This window comes from Theropithecus gelada, chromosome 11 (genome assembly GCF_003255815.1).
Source record: "Theropithecus gelada isolate Dixy chromosome 11, Tgel_1.0, whole genome shotgun sequence".
Classification (NCBI taxonomy): domain Eukaryota; kingdom Metazoa; phylum Chordata; class Mammalia; order Primates; family Cercopithecidae; genus Theropithecus; species Theropithecus gelada.
The window spans coordinates 85,592,053-85,609,765 of record NC_037679.1 but is presented as its reverse complement, the minus strand read 5'-3'; the positions used below and the strand labels follow the sequence as shown (position 1 = coordinate 85,609,765).

General features: G+C 40.2%; 1 long non-coding RNA gene across 1 annotated transcript; it reads right to left on the bottom strand.

Moving 5' to 3' along the window:
* Positions 1–14,714: 14,714 nt before the first annotated feature.
* LOC112635545 lies at positions 14,715–16,542 on the bottom strand. The gene is made up of 2 exons (XR_003121936.1): positions 16,204–16,542; positions 14,715–15,683 (listed from the first exon to the last, which is right to left on the bottom strand). It is a non-coding gene; the product is annotated as an uncharacterized LOC112635545 (long non-coding RNA).
* Between the last annotated feature and the right edge of the window lie 1,171 nt (positions 16,543–17,713).

The following is a 17,713-nucleotide window of genomic DNA, read 5'->3' as shown; positions in this document are numbered from 1 at the left end:
TAACAATTACAAAGCCACTCCTCAAGTATCCAAGAGGTAGTTTTAAAAACTGATGTTCACTGGAAATGAGTAAGGATACTTAGTACTGAGGCTTACCCAGCCTCAGGAAGGATGAGGATTCGTATAATTATGTGAAGATGCACCCACACCACCACACACGGTCACTCGGGGTGGACACTTGCTTGGTTCCTAGAGTTCATGAATCCGCTGACACCCATCCCCATGAATGACCGTGGATTAGACACATGTGAGGCATCATGGATCATCACAGACAGAGAGCGAAGTGAAAGCTTCCATGTGCACCAAGAGGAAAAATCCAACCAGGAGAAATAAGTCCTCCTTGGGGATGGATTCCTCATTCACTTGCTGTCTGAAGAGGTCAAGTCCCTATCGGATTTCAGAGACACACAGAACATAGAAGCACTGCACAAAATGAGATTGCTCAACAGAAGAAATCAAGATGAACCTTCCAAGGCTCGTAGTCTGTGTTCTGTGGGGAGAGACCATTCAGAAAAGCAGTGCCTGGGCAGGTGTGCATGGAGCTCTCTGCGGTTAATAAGGGAGTGGAAGGTCATGGAATGGAGATGTGTTTGTTGCGTAATGACTCCAACTGTACCCTTGGCCTGTGGGATTAGGACTCAGGAGCTACAATTCCGCAACCCTTACTGTTCTTTGTTTTGTTTAGACTGAAAATATGTAATTTTTGTTCCTTCTTCCATTCATTAATATCAGTTTCATTGAGGTGTAATTCACATACCACAAAATTCATGGGTCATTCATGGGGATGGGTGTCAGCAGATTCCTGAACTCTAGGAAGTGCACAATGCAATAGTTATTGGAATATTCACAGAGTTGTGCAACGATCACCACTAATTCCAGAACCACTTATTACCTCTGTACCCATGAACAGCCACTCTCCATTCCTGACAACCCCTCTTTCCTGGTAACCACTAATCTCCTTTCTGTTCTCTATGGGTTTGCCTATTCTAGACATTTCACATTCCCAGGAACTATGTAATACTTGGCATTTGGTGTATGGTTTCTTTCTTGTAGAATAATGTTTTCAAGTTGCATTTTCATAATCCATAAGATTCTAAAACACTCTGCTAATGATTATCAATGTACATCTAGGTTTCAATGCCATGGATGATAGGACAGGAGTCCTCTTACATAATGGTTGGGTCCAGGATTCCAGGATTAGAGCTGAGTTTGAATCCCAATTATTCCCCCTACTAGTTGTGTGACCCTAGCCTTGGCCAAGTGATCTGAATTCTCTGTGCCTCACTTACTCATTTGGTTGAAAGGAAGGGATAATAATGCTTATAAAGGTATCAGAGATTTGAGACAATTAATTAATGATTTGTGAGAATGCTTGGTCAAAGTAAGCTGTTATGTAGAGTGAGTTCTGGCAAACTGTTAGATTTTGTCACTATTGGATGAAAACTTAAGTAGATGAGATGGCAGCAGATAGAACGACCAGTTCAGGAAGAAAAGGTCTGCCCCTCTTTCTCCCTTTTCTCCACTCACTTCTTCAGTCCCTGAACATAGCCTAGGGCTGGGAAACACTGGGGCATCCAATGCATGTTTTCTGGTGAGAAAAATATCAATTATTGAATAAATAATCCTCATCCGGTCCCTTAGAACGTTTCTTAAACATACCAAAACTTTTGATATTTCAAGGAAAGTAAAACACCAAAATATTGGATGAAATCCCACAATATTTTAATATTAGGAGATAAATTAATAAAAATATTCTAGTGAAATCCCTTTGCTGTCCAAAGTCTGACAGGGTTGGACTTATACACTGAAGTACATGTGTATTTTTGCTTTTTTTTTTTCTTCATAAGTGAAATGAATTAAATAAAAACAACATTCTTAGTTGCAGAAAACAAGATTCACTTTTGTTGAAGCAGCAAGAATTTATTGTGAAAGGAAAATATCTTGGGCACCATCAAGCTGGGAACTACTCAGGGCGAATATGTCTCCTATTCAAAGTCATCTCTCTGCTCATTGAGATAGATACATGTCTGACTGCCTCCTTAGAAAGGCTAATCAGAAACTCAAAAGAATGCAAGGCAATGGTTCATTCCTCTCTCACCTCTGTGTAACCTGGAAGCCCCCTCCTCACTTCCTGTCTTCCTGCCTTTGCTTTGAGTTGCCCTGCCTTTCCAGACAGAACCAATGTACTTCTTACATGTATTGATTAATGTCTCATCTCTCCCTAAAATGTGTAAAAGTAAGCTGTGCCCTGACCACCTTGGGCACATGTCGTCAGGACTTCCTGAGGCTGTGTCATGGACTGGCGTCCTCAACCTTGGCAAAATAAACTTTCTAAATTAACTGAGACCTGTCTCAAATTTTTGTGGTTCACAGTATTAAGGGTTATGAAGAGGCTCACAGCATTGTTGGAGTCAATGGAGACAGATTCTAGTCTGAGCTTCTGGGAACACCCCCCACCCCAGAGCTCCTTCCTAAGTCCTGCTTGCTAAGAGACTCTCAATGTCTCTGACATAATGGGGAAGCCCCCAGCACCACCCAAGTCTCCAGAAATATGTTGTTTCTGACATCTATAACTGCAAAACAGATGCTCTATGCTTCTTCTCTCGGCTGCTCAGTCATGCCTTATGCTGAAGTGTCTGAATGGTACAAGCAAGTTCATGTGTTCATATCCTTGTGTCAGAGAAACTGGGAACATCTTTTCTCTGCATGTTGTGTTAGGAATGTCAATTCACAGCACTGGTTACTACCAAAATATACAGCTGGAAACTGTGGAATATACTGATACCTGGCTGCCAAAACCCAGTGCACTTTCTTCTGGGAACACAGCTCTACTGCATGTTCTAATCGCCTTTGTAGTTTGACAAATTCATATACCTAGGTTCTGTCTAAGGGAATGTGGCAGAAGTCATGTGTGTTACTTTTAGACTTAGTTCATAAAATCTTCCCACATACTGCTCTTCCTGTTTTGTCTCCCCACCACCTGGTGGGATATATAGAACTCAGCCGAGGACAGTTAAGACCTTAGCGGGTAGTAGAGCCCTAAAATGAAAGGAGCCTGGAACCTCAGTGACTGTGTGGAGCAGAATTCCCCATACTCCTGAAGCTAACTGGAGTCTATCTGGGTTAAGCCACAGAGATTTAAGGGTGTATTTGTGTTTGCAGCTAGAATTAATTTAAACTAATAAATGGCAGACCCAGATAATGATTAAATGTCCCTTAGCTAAGCACTCTGCCCTCAACTTTGAATTAAAGTTTTAATCATAAAAATTACAGATAGCTTTTGATATGGTTTGACCCATATCTCATCTTGAATGGTAGTTCCAATAATCCCCATCTGTCATGGGAGGGACCCAGTGAAAGGTAACTGAATCATGGGGGCAGTTACCCTCATGCTGTTCTCCTGACAGTGAGTGAGTTCTCACAAGATCTGATGGTTTTATAACAGCCTTTTTCCCTTTTGCTCGGCACCTCTGTCTCTGGTCGTCATGTGAAGAAGGACATGTTTGCTTCCTCTTTCACCACGATTGTAAGTTTCCTGAGGCCTCCCCAGCCATACTAAACTGTCAGTCAATTAAGCCTCTTTCCTTTATAAGTTACTGACTCGGGTATGCCTTTATTAGCAGTGTGAGAATGGACTAATACAGCTTTGGAAGAATAGTCCTGATTGTTCCTCAGTTACAGTCTTTATAGGTTTAGAAATCTATTAGTGTTCAGTCTTTACCCTAGTACAGCAAACATTTATGAAGATGACAGTGCTATGAAGTATGAGTCACCCAATGAATACATTTCTAAATGCAAAAGAATAAAATGTTGAACACTCTACACCAACCAAAACCCTTATAAAACCTTGTATAACCTCTGTTAAGAAAATGCATCAAACTCACTTTATAACCTGCTCTATTAGATTTTAAAATGTTTGCATAAAAAAAAGTCATTTCTTTTTCTTTATGGGTCATTTAGTTTTCTGCATGTTAAGTTAAAAAGAAAGAGATAGTGAAAAACTGACATTTACTCTAATATGTTACTTGATATAAATATGTATGAATCTCAAATACATTCTTCCCATGAATACAAGAAAAGTGAGCGCCGAGTGTTGCTTCCCTCCAGGCCCCAGGAAAGCTTGCTGTTATATCTTCATTGTTGATCTTTCCTGTGGATGAAATTTCTACTTCAATTGTTGTCTTTAAGGCCATCCAGATACTAATTTCTAATTGCATTTTAGGAAACAAAGATACTAATCCAGAAACTAATTTCTAACTGCATTTTAGGAACCAAAGGGAATATCCTTAAGAGGCTGAAAAAAAATTTTTAAATGTCACTTGTATAATTGTTAGTGATGTTTTCAAGGCTGGGACCCTTTGCAATAGAGAAAACAATGGCCTCCGCTTACCTCTAATCTTCTACTCACTGATCATTTGTGCTTGGGTGGATAGGGAAGTGGCAACATTTTGAATTTGTTCAATGAGATAGCCAGCTTTAAGACAGCCTCATGAGTAAGATCTCTAATTCTGAATTTAGAAGGTTTGGGTATAAACCCTGACCTCATCACTAACATGCCCTGTGACCCAGGGTAACTTACTCACCTTCTCTAAACCTTAGTGTCATCATCTATAAAATGGTAAAACCAAAGACTATTGGGGTGATTCAATGCATAAAATATGTAGAGCACCCAAGATAGTGCCTGACATACAGTTAATCTTTTTTTCTAGCGCAGACATTATTTTCTTTGAACATGAAAATATTTTAAAATATCTTCATACATTTAAATCCCAGAGCAGCATTGGCACAGGAAGCTCTGTTTGTATAAGCCTCTGGGGGAAAAAGTCAAGAAACATTTAAAGGAAGGTTTCCTTCATTCTTCCTTTGTTTTAAGAACCTATAATGGGCCAAGGATTCGGTAAAAAGTAAAGATACCTAAAATACTTCCCTGATCTCAGCAAGTACATTTTAGTGACTTGGGAGTATCTTTTAATGTCCTTTTTTCTTCTCATGGTCTACCTTCCCTCCCAAAATTGTCCTCAAGATGCCTTTATTTCAGAGAAATTTCTGTATATTCCATAGTCCATAGACCTGAGAGACAGGCATGGGAAAAAAAAAATCCTATTGTTTATGGGGGAAAATGGTGCAAAATTATTTACCAAAATGCCTTGGAGATTTGGACACATGGATAATAAAAAGTTAAATAGTGAAATAGCAGCTTTCCTTAGAGTTTCTACCTCTGATCATTTAACTAAGGCCAGGGCTATGAAAAATCCCTGAATCATTCCTGCGTAATTAACATAAATACATCCTCCGACTGGAGACAGTGGAGAATGCAATTCAAGAGATGGATTCTTTTTAAAGTATCAGACTCCTTTCTTCAGGAGAAAACGAGAATCAAGACTTTGTCCTACATAATAGTGCTCACAAGGCTCAGTGGAAAGGTGGCTGAAAAAACACACAACAACACTTCCTCTATATCACCAAATTTGAATTAAAATTTGAAGGAAAAGTCAGTAAAATGAGTCATGAGAGTTCAGAACTTTGCCTAAGGGAGGATTTTAAAAGAGTTTGAATTCATCAGCTTTTGCCTTAAAATAAGTCCTAACAGCAGTGGTTACCTCTGAGTCAGCTTCTGGAGTTTTGGGAGAAAAAACAATTAAGTTTAAAGACAAAATTGAGAAATCAGGGGGAGTTTAGAATTTCCAAATATATGTATATTTGGGTAATACTATATAGTTAAAACTTACACAGATTTTTAAATTTTTAAATAGCAGGGTACTTTTTTCCTAGGAACAATGGAAACTACCTTACTTGTGCTCATGTCAAATGAGTTAGCAACCTACATGACGCTGTAAATTCAATTAAGTAGAATTAGTTCAAAATGATGATTCATGCAGAATTCCTCATCAATCACTATACTCTGAGATCAACTATACCTTGGCATGTCTAACATGAGAAGATTTGTTTAGCCAAGAAATGAAGGTTTTGGATGTTTAAGTCAATAAACCTTTGAGAAAAATTGACAGGTTGACAAGTAATAATAATAATAATACATTGTCTTCCCACATTGCCTGGGTGCACATTGTGCCTCCACCTTCTCCCTGTGACTAATCTCAAACAGCACATTCAGCCAGTGCCTCACCTCTGCCATCTGTTAAATGGGGACGATGGTGTTGGCTGTGAGAATGAAGGGAGCTAATGCATGTCAAGTCTTTCTACCTACGCCTGGCACATTTAAGCACCTTGTAGGGGTGAACTAGTATTGATGTTATTATCCTTTCTTTCTTTTTTTTTTTGTACAAAGGTTCTGCTGTTTAGATTTCCCTGGTCCTTCTGAAAATGAATCAAGTTAAAATTGAACTTTGCCTCTACCCCTTAGGCAGTTTTCATACACTTAGTTTTCCCTTCCCCAAATTTATTTCCTCCTACAAACATTCTCCTCTCAATAAATGGCTGCATCTGTCATTCAATTGTACAGCACAGAATTGGGGGACATGACTAGCCAGGTAGCTACATAAATAAGTGAAATGTGTTTCATAGATTCCTAAGGGGCATTCTTCTTTGCACAATCCTGGCAGGAATATTCCTCCCCAAATATTTTTTGCTTCCCCACATTCAAACCACACCCAGAATCCAGCCACAGCTCCTCACTTCTCTAACACTGCCGTGGTGCCCTGTCCTCATCTCCATCCTGGAGACAGTACAGCCTCCTCCTGCTCCTCCTTCTCCATGCAGCTGCTTCCCAAAGTAGCCAGAGAAGCCTGGGAAGCAGGAATCGCCTCACACCTTCTCACTGCTCAGAAACCTCCTTTGCCTTTTCTCACACTCAGACCAAAATTCTAAGGAGGCTTTTAGGACCCTACTGACCTGCACCAACCACACTTCCTGCCTCAGCCTCCACCACTCCTTTACCTGTCTACTGCCCTCCTCTCCTCTGGCTTCTTTCTCACTTTCTCTTCCTGTAATGGCCTCAAACAGTCTATTGCCAGATTTGCTTATTTTTCTCTCATTTCTTACAGATCTACCTTCCAATATCATTGATTTAAAGTCCGCTCTGTAAGAAAACTCTTCTTATCCTCAGTTCCTTATCACCCCACACTGCTTTGATCTTCATACCACTGATCACTTCCTAAGCCTTACCAGCTGAAGGATTTTGGGTGAGTTACTAATCCCTTCTGTGACTTCCTTTTCTCATTTATACAAAGGGGCAGATCATATCAGTACCTATTGGGGAATTATTTTGAGGATTAAATGAGTTAACATACACAAAATACTCAGAAAATTGGTTGTCTCATAGGAGACGATATTAGAGCATTAATCATTGCATTTTCTTTGAGCCCTGATGGTGTCTGTTTCTCCATAAGGACAGGAACCATGCTGAATTCACCACTGTGTTCTCAGCATCTAGTAACATCCTTGACATGTAGGGGATGCTGCATATACAAATGTGGAAAGATCAAAGGAAAGAACAGGATATGATAAAGCAAATTGCAAGGTAGAAACTCAAACATGTTAATTAGAAGCTGTCTATGGAACCTCGTGGCAGATTAAATACAGCCTTTAAAACAAAGATGGCCGTGGATCTTACAATTGCCCCCAAAGTCATGGCAGCCTTGTTTGATGTTTCCTCCTTTTATTTTTATCTGTATCTTTTTAAACAAATCTTGTCTACTGAGGAACAGCACATTGACAAAAAAGGAATAAACAAAAGATTCTCATTAGCCCAAGACAGGTTTAATCTTTCTGCAACTCTTATTTTCTATTTAATAACTATCAATACAATCTATGAAATGTAATCATCAGTCCCAAATAATACAATTCCTCATGTTCCCAGATACTAGGCATTCTGCAAAATAGAGATAGAATAAACTCCAGTTTTGCCAAACCCTAGGGAAGGCGATCCACTACCATTTTTAACTTGATCTGGAGTCAAATGAGATCCCAACAACTTACTTAAAAATATGTTATCCCCAAATACATAAACATTTATGTGGTTCATCTAAGCTTAGACGAGCAGAAAGAATAAGAAAACCTCCAACATTGACCTCAACCTACGTGTGTGTCCATCCCAATGTCTGTTTCACGAACCCTGTGTTCAGGTGAAGCTGGAAAGCTCTGGAATCTGGCTGGACTGGAGGCTGTCTGGGGTCCCTTGGTTTCTAGACACAGAAGCTGTGGGCCAAGCATCTCCAGTTTGAGCGCTTACAAGAACCTGGCAAAGAATATAACTGAGTGGAGCATTCTGGTCGTTCTAAAGAAACACTGTTATTGGCATGCAAAAGATTCAGGGATACTCTTCACTTTCACAAAGAATGATACGTTCTACTTTCTTTTCTGGAAACAATTGGCCCTTTCAGTCTAGCTTTTCTTCATCTATTTTGGATAAGAGACATGGGGGAAAATCCACTTTCCTCTGAAATCTCTTTCATGTAAAAGAAGAACCTGACATAAAAGTAGATACACAGACCAATGGAACAGAATAGAGAACCCCCCAAGAAGTCCAAATACTTACAACTAACTGATCTTTGACAAGGTGTACAAAAACCTAAATTGGGGAAAGGACAACCTATTCAATAAATGCTGCTGGGAGAATTGGAGAGCCACATGTAGAAGAATGAAACTACAGTCATATCTCTCGCCATGTAGAAAAATCAACTCAAGATGAATTAAAGACTTAAATTCTAGAATAAAACCTAGGAAGAAACTCTTGTGGATATTGGCCTAGGCAATGAATTTCTAACTAAGACCGCAAAAGAAAATGCAACAAAATAAACAATAAATAAATGTGACCTAAACTATAAAGATTCTGCACAGCAAAAAAATAATCACCAGAGCAAACAACCTATAGAATGGGCGACAGTATTTGCAAATTATATATCCAACAGCGGGTTAATATCCAGAATCTACAACAAACTCAAAAAAAGCAAGAAGAAAATAAATAATCCCATGAAAAAGTGGGCAAATGACATGAATAGACAATTCTCAAAAGAGGATATACAAATGGCCAACGAACATGAACATCACCAATCATCAGGGAAATGCAAATTAAAACTAAAATGAGATACCGCCTTACCCCAGCCAAAATGGCCATTATTAAAAAGTCAGAAAACACTAGATATTGGAATGCATATGAAGAATCTGAACAAAAAAGAGAAAAGAAAATAGCATTTAAATAATAGATGATACAATAGTACTAGTATAGACTCATTAAGCACATACTGTGTCTCAGACCCTATTCTAAGGATTTTACTGATATATTCACAACTTGTGAAATAAGGATTGTCACATCCTATGAATGAGGAAACTGAGGCACAGTGTGGAAATGAAAAACTCAAAGAAATAATAAGTAGCTGTACATCGTTTAGGCCAGAAGCAGAGAAGGATTGATTAGCTGCTAATGATTGATCTATGACCTCAGTGGGGTCTTAGATCATGCTTGACATTAAATCAAATTAAATCATGCTTGACATTAAAACAATGCTTCACTATCAGGTATGTCTGATTTTCCATGTAATTGATCACTTCCCTTCCTTTACCCAACCTATGAGAAAGTTTGCTCAGGGACTCCAAGTCCTTGTGAGAGGATCTATTGCTGACTATGGAGCCAAGTGAAATGAGAGCTGGGGGTTGTGTTCCGCCCTTTTCACTCCTTGAGGTTCTCAAGATCAGATGGACCTCTTCACATCCTCATCTTCAGTCTTCACCCTGACGATGCCCTTTCCACTCTCCACCTGGGCAGAAGCCAAAGTTTTTATTTAACAGCCCTTTCTAACGGCCCATGAATGCCAACCTTTTTATATCTGTGCAGTCTTCTCTTTTGCCTCCAATGCTCAGAATGTTTATTTCACAAAGGTCTTATCATTACCATCTTGCTTCCTAGAAATCAATGAAATATCATCCAAGCAAAATGTCATGAACTTGTTTCTTGAATAACTGTGACTCTAGAGCTCCAAAGGTTGAGAAATCTTGCTGCTGAAGGCATTTTCCTCTAACAGCTCCATAAAGTGGACAGCAATATTAATAGTCGGTTGTAAAGTGGTCAGTTTTCAGGTTGCTGGATGTGGCATCAGGTTGCCAAATGATGACTGATATGTCCAAGGTCTTTTGCTGTGAGAGAGGAAGGATGTCTCGGGAGGATCAAGTGATTCCTGCAAAGCGCATCACACCAAAAACATGCCTCTTGGGCAAAGTCTGGAGAGGGGTCGGCTTCTGAGGTTAACAGTGAGCAGCAGGGATTGAGTCCCAGCGTTGTGTAAAATTCATCCACCAAATGTTTGAGTCCCTCCTCTGTGGGAGGCACTGGTCAAGACACACAGGTGTAGCTAGGAGAAAAGCAAATGAAAAACCCTGACTTCAGGAAGCAAATGAAAAATCCTAACTTCATGAGCGTTCATAAAGCTCATATTTTAGAGCTATATTCAAGAAGACAGAGAAGGTAATGAAAAGTCAATAAAGTAACATATTTTCCATGGTATGAACACAAATATAAAAAATTAAGCAAGAAGGGGGTTAGGAATTTTGGTGGGGGACTTCGAGTTTATGTCACCAAACTAGAAAATTCTCCCCGAAAAAGGTGTCTTGTGGACTGGATATTTGTGTCTACCTAAAATCAATATGTTGAGACTGAATCCCTAATATGATATTGGCCTTTCTGTTGCAAACAAGTAACAGGAATTGATGGGATGTGTAAACAGGAGGAAGAGAACAAGAATAAAATTTTACAATTATCCCAGCGAGTCCCATAGGGAGAATCAACTCTTGTGCCCCACCCCCAGGCTTCTTCCCTGAACCCCCATCTCCTCCCGCCTGTAGGGGATGACACCCCATTGCATGGGCAGGAGGAGACGGGGGTTCAGGGAAGAAGGGTGGAGTTGGGGCACAGAATCTGCTGCTATATCATGGGAATCAGTGGATGGTACCCGTTTAGAGACTTCCCCGTGGAGGTCTTGCTATTATCATCTTTATTTATGATTTAGCTCTCATTTCTTCTTTCATTCGTTAATTGACTACTAAGCCACTGACTGTGGTTGGAGCATGGGCCATGGAATGTCTTATTTTGTAATTAGTAGAGTCAAGCCCAGTCATCTACCAGTTGATATTTAATATCTGAAGCACATGCAATTATCATGCTAGGAAAAAAAAAAAGAAAACATGTGCCTGATTATATTTTTTTATTTAAAAATTGTTACTTCTTTCTTAGCTCCACTACTTAAGCTGAAAATTATTAAATTTCTCACTGTCTTATCAACTCTTAATATAACAAATAAAAGGACACTCTCAAGGAAGACTTACCCTGAACTCATCAATAAATCATAAGAAGCAGTTATGGGAATCACTTCTATTTTATTAGGAGAATGTGGAATACTGTTATTTAAAAAAAAAAAAACTTACAATTCAATTTTCCAAATTGTCCAGAAATTACTCTCAGAATTCAGCCATAGGGAAAGGTAAGTAAGAAAAAGAAGAAATACGTTGGGCAATGAAAGAAAAAAAAAGGGATTCCAACCAATAGCATTGACTTTACATTTTAGAAGAAATATGAGTACTTTAAAAGCACTTTTTTTTTTTCAGTGATAAACTGCCAGGTTAAAGCAGCTACATAAAGAGACAGAAGATGTAACTCTGGAGACACACCTTGACTGTACACTGATTTTGAAGCCTGTAAGACTATCTTCTCAACCACAAGCAAGCTACCATCTTGGAAGTTCCTGGATATCGTTTTTCTTTTTACAGAGAGATCTCATCTTTGGAAACAAAAATAAATTAATTAAAAATGTAGGCCGGGCATGATGACTCACCCCTGTAATCCCTGCACTTTGGGAGGCCAAGGCGGGTGGATCACGAGGTCAGGAGATTGAGATCACCCTGGCCAAGGTGATGAAATCCCATCTCTACTAAAAATACAAAAAATTAGCTGGACATGATGGCGTGTGCCCGTAGTCCCAGATACTCAGGAGGCTGAGGCAGGAGAATCATTTGAACCTGGGAAGCAGAGGCTGCAGTGAGCCGAGATCGCGCCACTGCACTCCAGCCTGGTGACAGAGAGAGGTCCGTCTCAAAAAAAAAAAAAAAAGAAACCTCACAGGTAACATAAAATGTGAGTTGCTTGCATTAAAGTTATTCAAGGCGGCAGGGAGCGCTGGCTCACGCCTGTAATCCCAGCACTTTGGGAGGCCGAAGCGGTAGATCACGAGGTCAGGAGATCGAGACCACCCTGGCTAACACGGTGAAACCCCGTCTCCACTAAAAAAAAAAAAAAGTCAGCCGCACGTGGTGGTGGGCGCCTGTAGTTCCAGCTACTTGGGAGACTGAGGCAGGAGAATGGCATAAACCCGGGAGGCGGAGCTTGCAGTGAGCCAAGATCGCACCACTGCACTCCAGCCTGGGCGGCAGAGCGAGACTCCGTCTAAAGAAAAAGAAAAAAAAAAAAAAAAGTTATTCAAGGCAATATTTTTTGCTGTGTTGGTTTGTTGGGGTTTTGTTTGTTTCAGCAGCTTCAAACAGCAAGCATTCACTTCTCACAGTTTCTGCAGGTCAGTAGTCAGATGCAGGCGACTTGCTTGCGTGCCACGGGCTACAGCGCCCTCATGAGGTTCAGTCAGGCGGGTGTGGCTGTGGATCCAGGTTTATCTGAAAGCTCTACTGGGGGAGATCCAGTTCCAAATGCACTCAGTAGCTTCAGGACATTCGATTTCTCACAGGCTGTTGGACTGAAGACCTTAGTTCCTCATTGACTGGAGCCTGGAGGCATCCTTCAGTTTCGAGTCCCATGAACCACTCTGCAGGGCAGCTCACAACATGGCAGCTGGCTTCCCTCAGAATGAGCGAGTGAGAGAAGGGGGAGTGAGAGAAGGGGCACACAGCATGGAGCCACAGCCTGTTCTTTGCTACTTGAAGAAGTCTCATTTGCCTTTTCAAACGGAATGAATTCATTAACCAGAGAGCCTTGAACCCACATCACTATTATGCTCGGAACTAATAATGATGAATCTTAGCCATCCATACCCACTTTATTCTATCAAATGTCAGACTCACACCACTGGAGGGATGTGAGCTATTCATAGTTTTAGTGGCTGTCACAGTTCAAGATTTTTAGTTGTTGTCTGATGACTCATTAGGCAATTTCATTTCCAGTTCTCTTTCAATACCTCATGTGACTATAAGAAAAAAGACTCATTTTAATGCTAGTATATTCATTAAACCTCTCTTATGCTAGAAAATCTTTTTAACAAAGAGGTTTTAGGTCAAGAAATTTGGTAGGCAACCAAATATAAGTAGGATTTAATATTATTTGGGGGGATTTAATAATTTGGAGGGGGATTTGCTTTTTAAACTGATTCTGATTTTCCATTTCCAGTAGCAGCAGAAAATTTCCTTTTAAATATGCTTATTTATATGCAGTCAAAAGCATATATTCTCAAGAGTGCTTTTTGCACTGAATATTGTATTTATGGTATACTGCCATTATTATGTATACTTGGATATCTTTAAATTTCATTATTGTGTATTCTTCCATTATGTAAATATATTACATTGTATTCATTCTATTGTTCATGCTGTTTTTTTTTTTTCTTTACATGTAGAGCTACTGTGGGCATGCTAGATCATAAATTGCATGTACTTCTAGGCTGTATATGTCCCTTGGAGTAAAGTTGCTGGGTCATAGGATATGCATATGTGCAAGAATTGATAGATATTTCCAAAGAGTTTACTAAAGTGATATACTGACTATAGGCTATGTGTACAGCAGTACAAGGAAACTTTGGTTGCCAGCATTTTGCATATCTGTCTTTTCATGTTAGTCATTGTGGTGAGTGTATAGAGACAGCGTATTGAATTTCCTTGGTGAAGGTTGAGAACATATCATGTGATTAGTAGTTATTTGTGCAGCCTCTTGGTGAGGAACCCCTTCATAGCATTTCCTCATTCTTCTATTTGATTGAAAGTAAAGAATCAGTGTAGCTGTTACTCTTGGAGGGGAATTGGTGACGGGGAGGGGGTGCATGGCAGTGTTCTGTTTCTTGTTCTGGGTATGTGGAACTTGTAAAATGTAAGCTGTGCAACTTGTCTGTGTTCTACTTCAAAAACATCTAAAAATTGAAATGGAAATTAATTTTAAGAAAAAATATTGAGTCCACTTAAGGAATGAAACATTAACAACAGGATAGGAAGTTCACAGTTACAAATAAACTCTTGAGTGGCGTGAAAAAAAATTACAGTGGGATTACCCAAATCACTGGAGTCTGGGGACCACTGTCTGGGGAGGGGGTGATGAAATACAGCCCTCATGAGTTCCCAAGCTCATGCTCAGTCAAGCGATGGCGCTAAGTCCCACGTGTGTTTGTGGACCATCCTATGCTGCAACATGATGGTATCTGGAGATGGGGCCTTTGGGAGGGCATTAGATTTGGATGAGGTCAAGAGGTTGGGGCCATGATGAGGAGATTAGTGCCCTTATAAGAAGCAAGAGCAGAAAACTTGCTCTCTGTCTCTCTTCACCATGTGTGAAGACAGTGACAAGGTGGCCATCTACAAACAAGGAAACGAGCCCTCAGCAGGAACAGAACCAGCTAGCACCTTTATCTTGGACTTCCCAGCTCCAGAGCAATGAGAAATACATTCCTTTGTTTTTTATGTCACCCAGTCTACAGCACATTGTGATATCATCCGAAGCTCACTAATACACCGGGTATACTTAATACAGTCATGTCAGGCAAACAGACTCACAGAAGGTAGGTAAATGGGGAGAATTTTGTTTGGGGAACTGGTTACAGAGAGCTGAAATTCAGGCAAGATGATACAACACAGACGTTAATAACCACTGAAAGCCCTAGCACCACAGGGACAATGGGAAAAGATGGCTCTAGCTGAGCCCAGGAGCTGAAGACATTGGGAAGGACTTAGATCCCTGCAGGAGGGAACATCCCCAGAATGGGAATCCAACTGGAAGGTATCCAGCTAGCACTAGGCCCATAGAGGGAAGAACCGTCTGATGGGAGATGGAAACAGAGAAGACAGAGCCAGTGCCAGCAGCACTGTCTAAAGTAGAGAATGGGCTCAGCCATCCCCTGAATTCCCTTATCCTTCTCCCCACCAGTTGCCCACCTTTGGCCAAACCTTCCCATATATCAGTGAGCAGAAGGGGCTGAGAAATTTAGCCTGCAGGAGTCAAGACCTGTGGCACAGAAAAACCAGTAGAAAGGCAGGTAGTAAATCTGAAAAGAGTACAGTCATAACAATCAGGTGTGTGCCGTCCCTACGCCATTTTTATAGAGATAAAAGTCAAGGTTTGGAGTACCTTCACATTCCTTCATCTACTCTTGTTTATGCCCCAAATGCCACAGAATGAGTATCACATATATACTCTGCTACATGAAAAGGAATTTATGGTCTCCATCCCTCACTTTCGTAACTGCATTAAACACCTCTTGGGTTTCTCAGATGATTGGCTTCAGTGCGGAGCAGATATGAGCAGAGCTGACTCTGGGACATCTCGGCTGAATTACATCCTCTCTGGTGGGAAGGCAGAGCTAGGATCCAGGGAACATACGAAGACCTCATATGAGCATCTCCTAAACCCTCATCAGTCGTGTCCATGTTCTCAGGTGAACCCTAGTGTTGACATCACTCCTTGGGCTTACTCAATCATCAACTTGTACCAAATGAATGTTCTTCTTCCATTGTGGACTTGATCTTAAGGACTGAAAAATACCAGGTGCCTAATATTAAAAACAGCCTGATATTCTTCCATCTTTCTCCCTATATGAAGGAGTCATAAGTTCTCTGGCTTTAAAGTTTTACAGAACCTTCAGTTTTGCAGCTTCCATATGTAATAATTTGTTACATGGTTGCAAAAGAAAATATTAGCCTAAAATGAGGCCAGAAAGACAGAAGAGGGGAAGCTGGAGTCTTACCTTCATTTTTTTTTTTTTTTTTTTTTTACATTATAAGACTGTGAGAACATCTATTATATTCCCCAGGAACATATGCATAATTTCACTTTTCTATATTCTTCACTAGACCTGATTTTTTTTTAGCAGCAGCTCTTGAATAAACAGCAAACCTTACTGACTGAAAAACTCAAACTCCAACTGCTCGCAGGCACAGTAGAGAGAATGAGAAGTGTCTGACATGTGAAGTAAAACGAGTATGGCCCCATCGAATGGTGGAAAAGAAGCAGGCTCTACAGGGTGTGTGGTTGGGTTTCATGTGAACCCTTACCTGTTTTTCTTTAATTTACACATTCCAATTCCCACTCTTTGTGACTTCTAGAAACAGAATGTTATCTGAGCCAATTATCTATGTGCATTTTCTCTTCATCTCTCTCCTGAGCCAAATTCTGATTTAATTTCCTCCCATGGTGATATGCAGCCATGACCGTAGGCCAGTTGGGCCCATCACATTTGAATGAATGTGATTAGACAGATGTGAGATGGCTCAATCCCAGATGCTTCCTCTAAGCGCTATTGTGGATGTGGAGAGAAACATTATCGGTTGTACTTTTAATATTCAGCAAATTGTCTCAAAATGGCCCCTAGGCACACATATGGTTCAGTAGCTGGCTGGCATTCCAATCTCGCAATAAGTGAAATTCTAACTTCAGTAATACATTAACTTGGGAACTTTGGACATATCTCACAAAATCTGTGAGATATCTAACCATATCATTTTACCAATATCCACACACAAGTCTAGAACAATTACAATGTATAAACCTAGAAATTTGGGACATCTGGTTTACCAGTTGCTCTGCCTCTAGCTCAGCTTTCGAAGATGCTCCTGTTTACAATTAACAGACAAGATTATTTCACGCAGATGGAAGGTCTTGCTGTTGGAGTTAAACACATTTGACTCAATCAATAGAGTTATTGTTCTGGGACCAAAATGTCTCTGACTCATAACCTTGCTTTTGCTCTTCATATCAAATGAGTGTGATATTAATTTCTAGCCCTGCAGTGGTAGAATCCTCCCAGCAATATAAGAAGATGGAAGAAATAAGAACGTCGGTCAAGCACTCCCCTGATATACCTTTTCATTTTACCAGTCACACCACAGTAGGAGAACAAATATTACAGGCTCATGTACGGTGCTATAACTAATCCACTAAATGACAAGAGCCTGCCGTCCTCAGTAATTCTCGTTTAGGATGTGTTTCTTCTCTAATAGGTTTCCCTCCAAATGCTTTGTGTCATGAATTCACTACAGCAAAAAACTTTAAGAATCTGAAATTCATTGCAGCTATCCTGCATTTGCAGCCCAGAAATTACAGGCTCTAGCAGTCTTTGCTCTCTCAGTTTAATCTGAACATAAATACAGGTATTTGCTGCAACAGTCGCTAAAGGAAAACTATAACACTGTCAAAACAAACTTGGAGAAGCTGCCTGAAAATGGTGTTCATTTCCCTTTTCTTTCAGCATTCTTCTTGGTTAGCACAACTCAGAGGAGTGCACCAGTAGAGTTACTACCTTTTTTCTTTCAGTGAGGGGGAAAGCCACCACCGTATGCCATATTTTTTTTCTAAAAGCAAAACCCAAACAGAAAAGGTATTTGCTCTTAGCAAATAATCAAAATGCAGCAAATGAACTGTCTCAACATGGTTGCTTTGTGGGGGTCACCTTGTTGGTTGGCAGTGAAAATCGACTCCAGAAATAAAAAGAAAAATTCAAATGTGATAACCGGTCTTCAGATTTTATCACCTTTAACTCATAAGCACTGAAGGAGAGCTAACTAC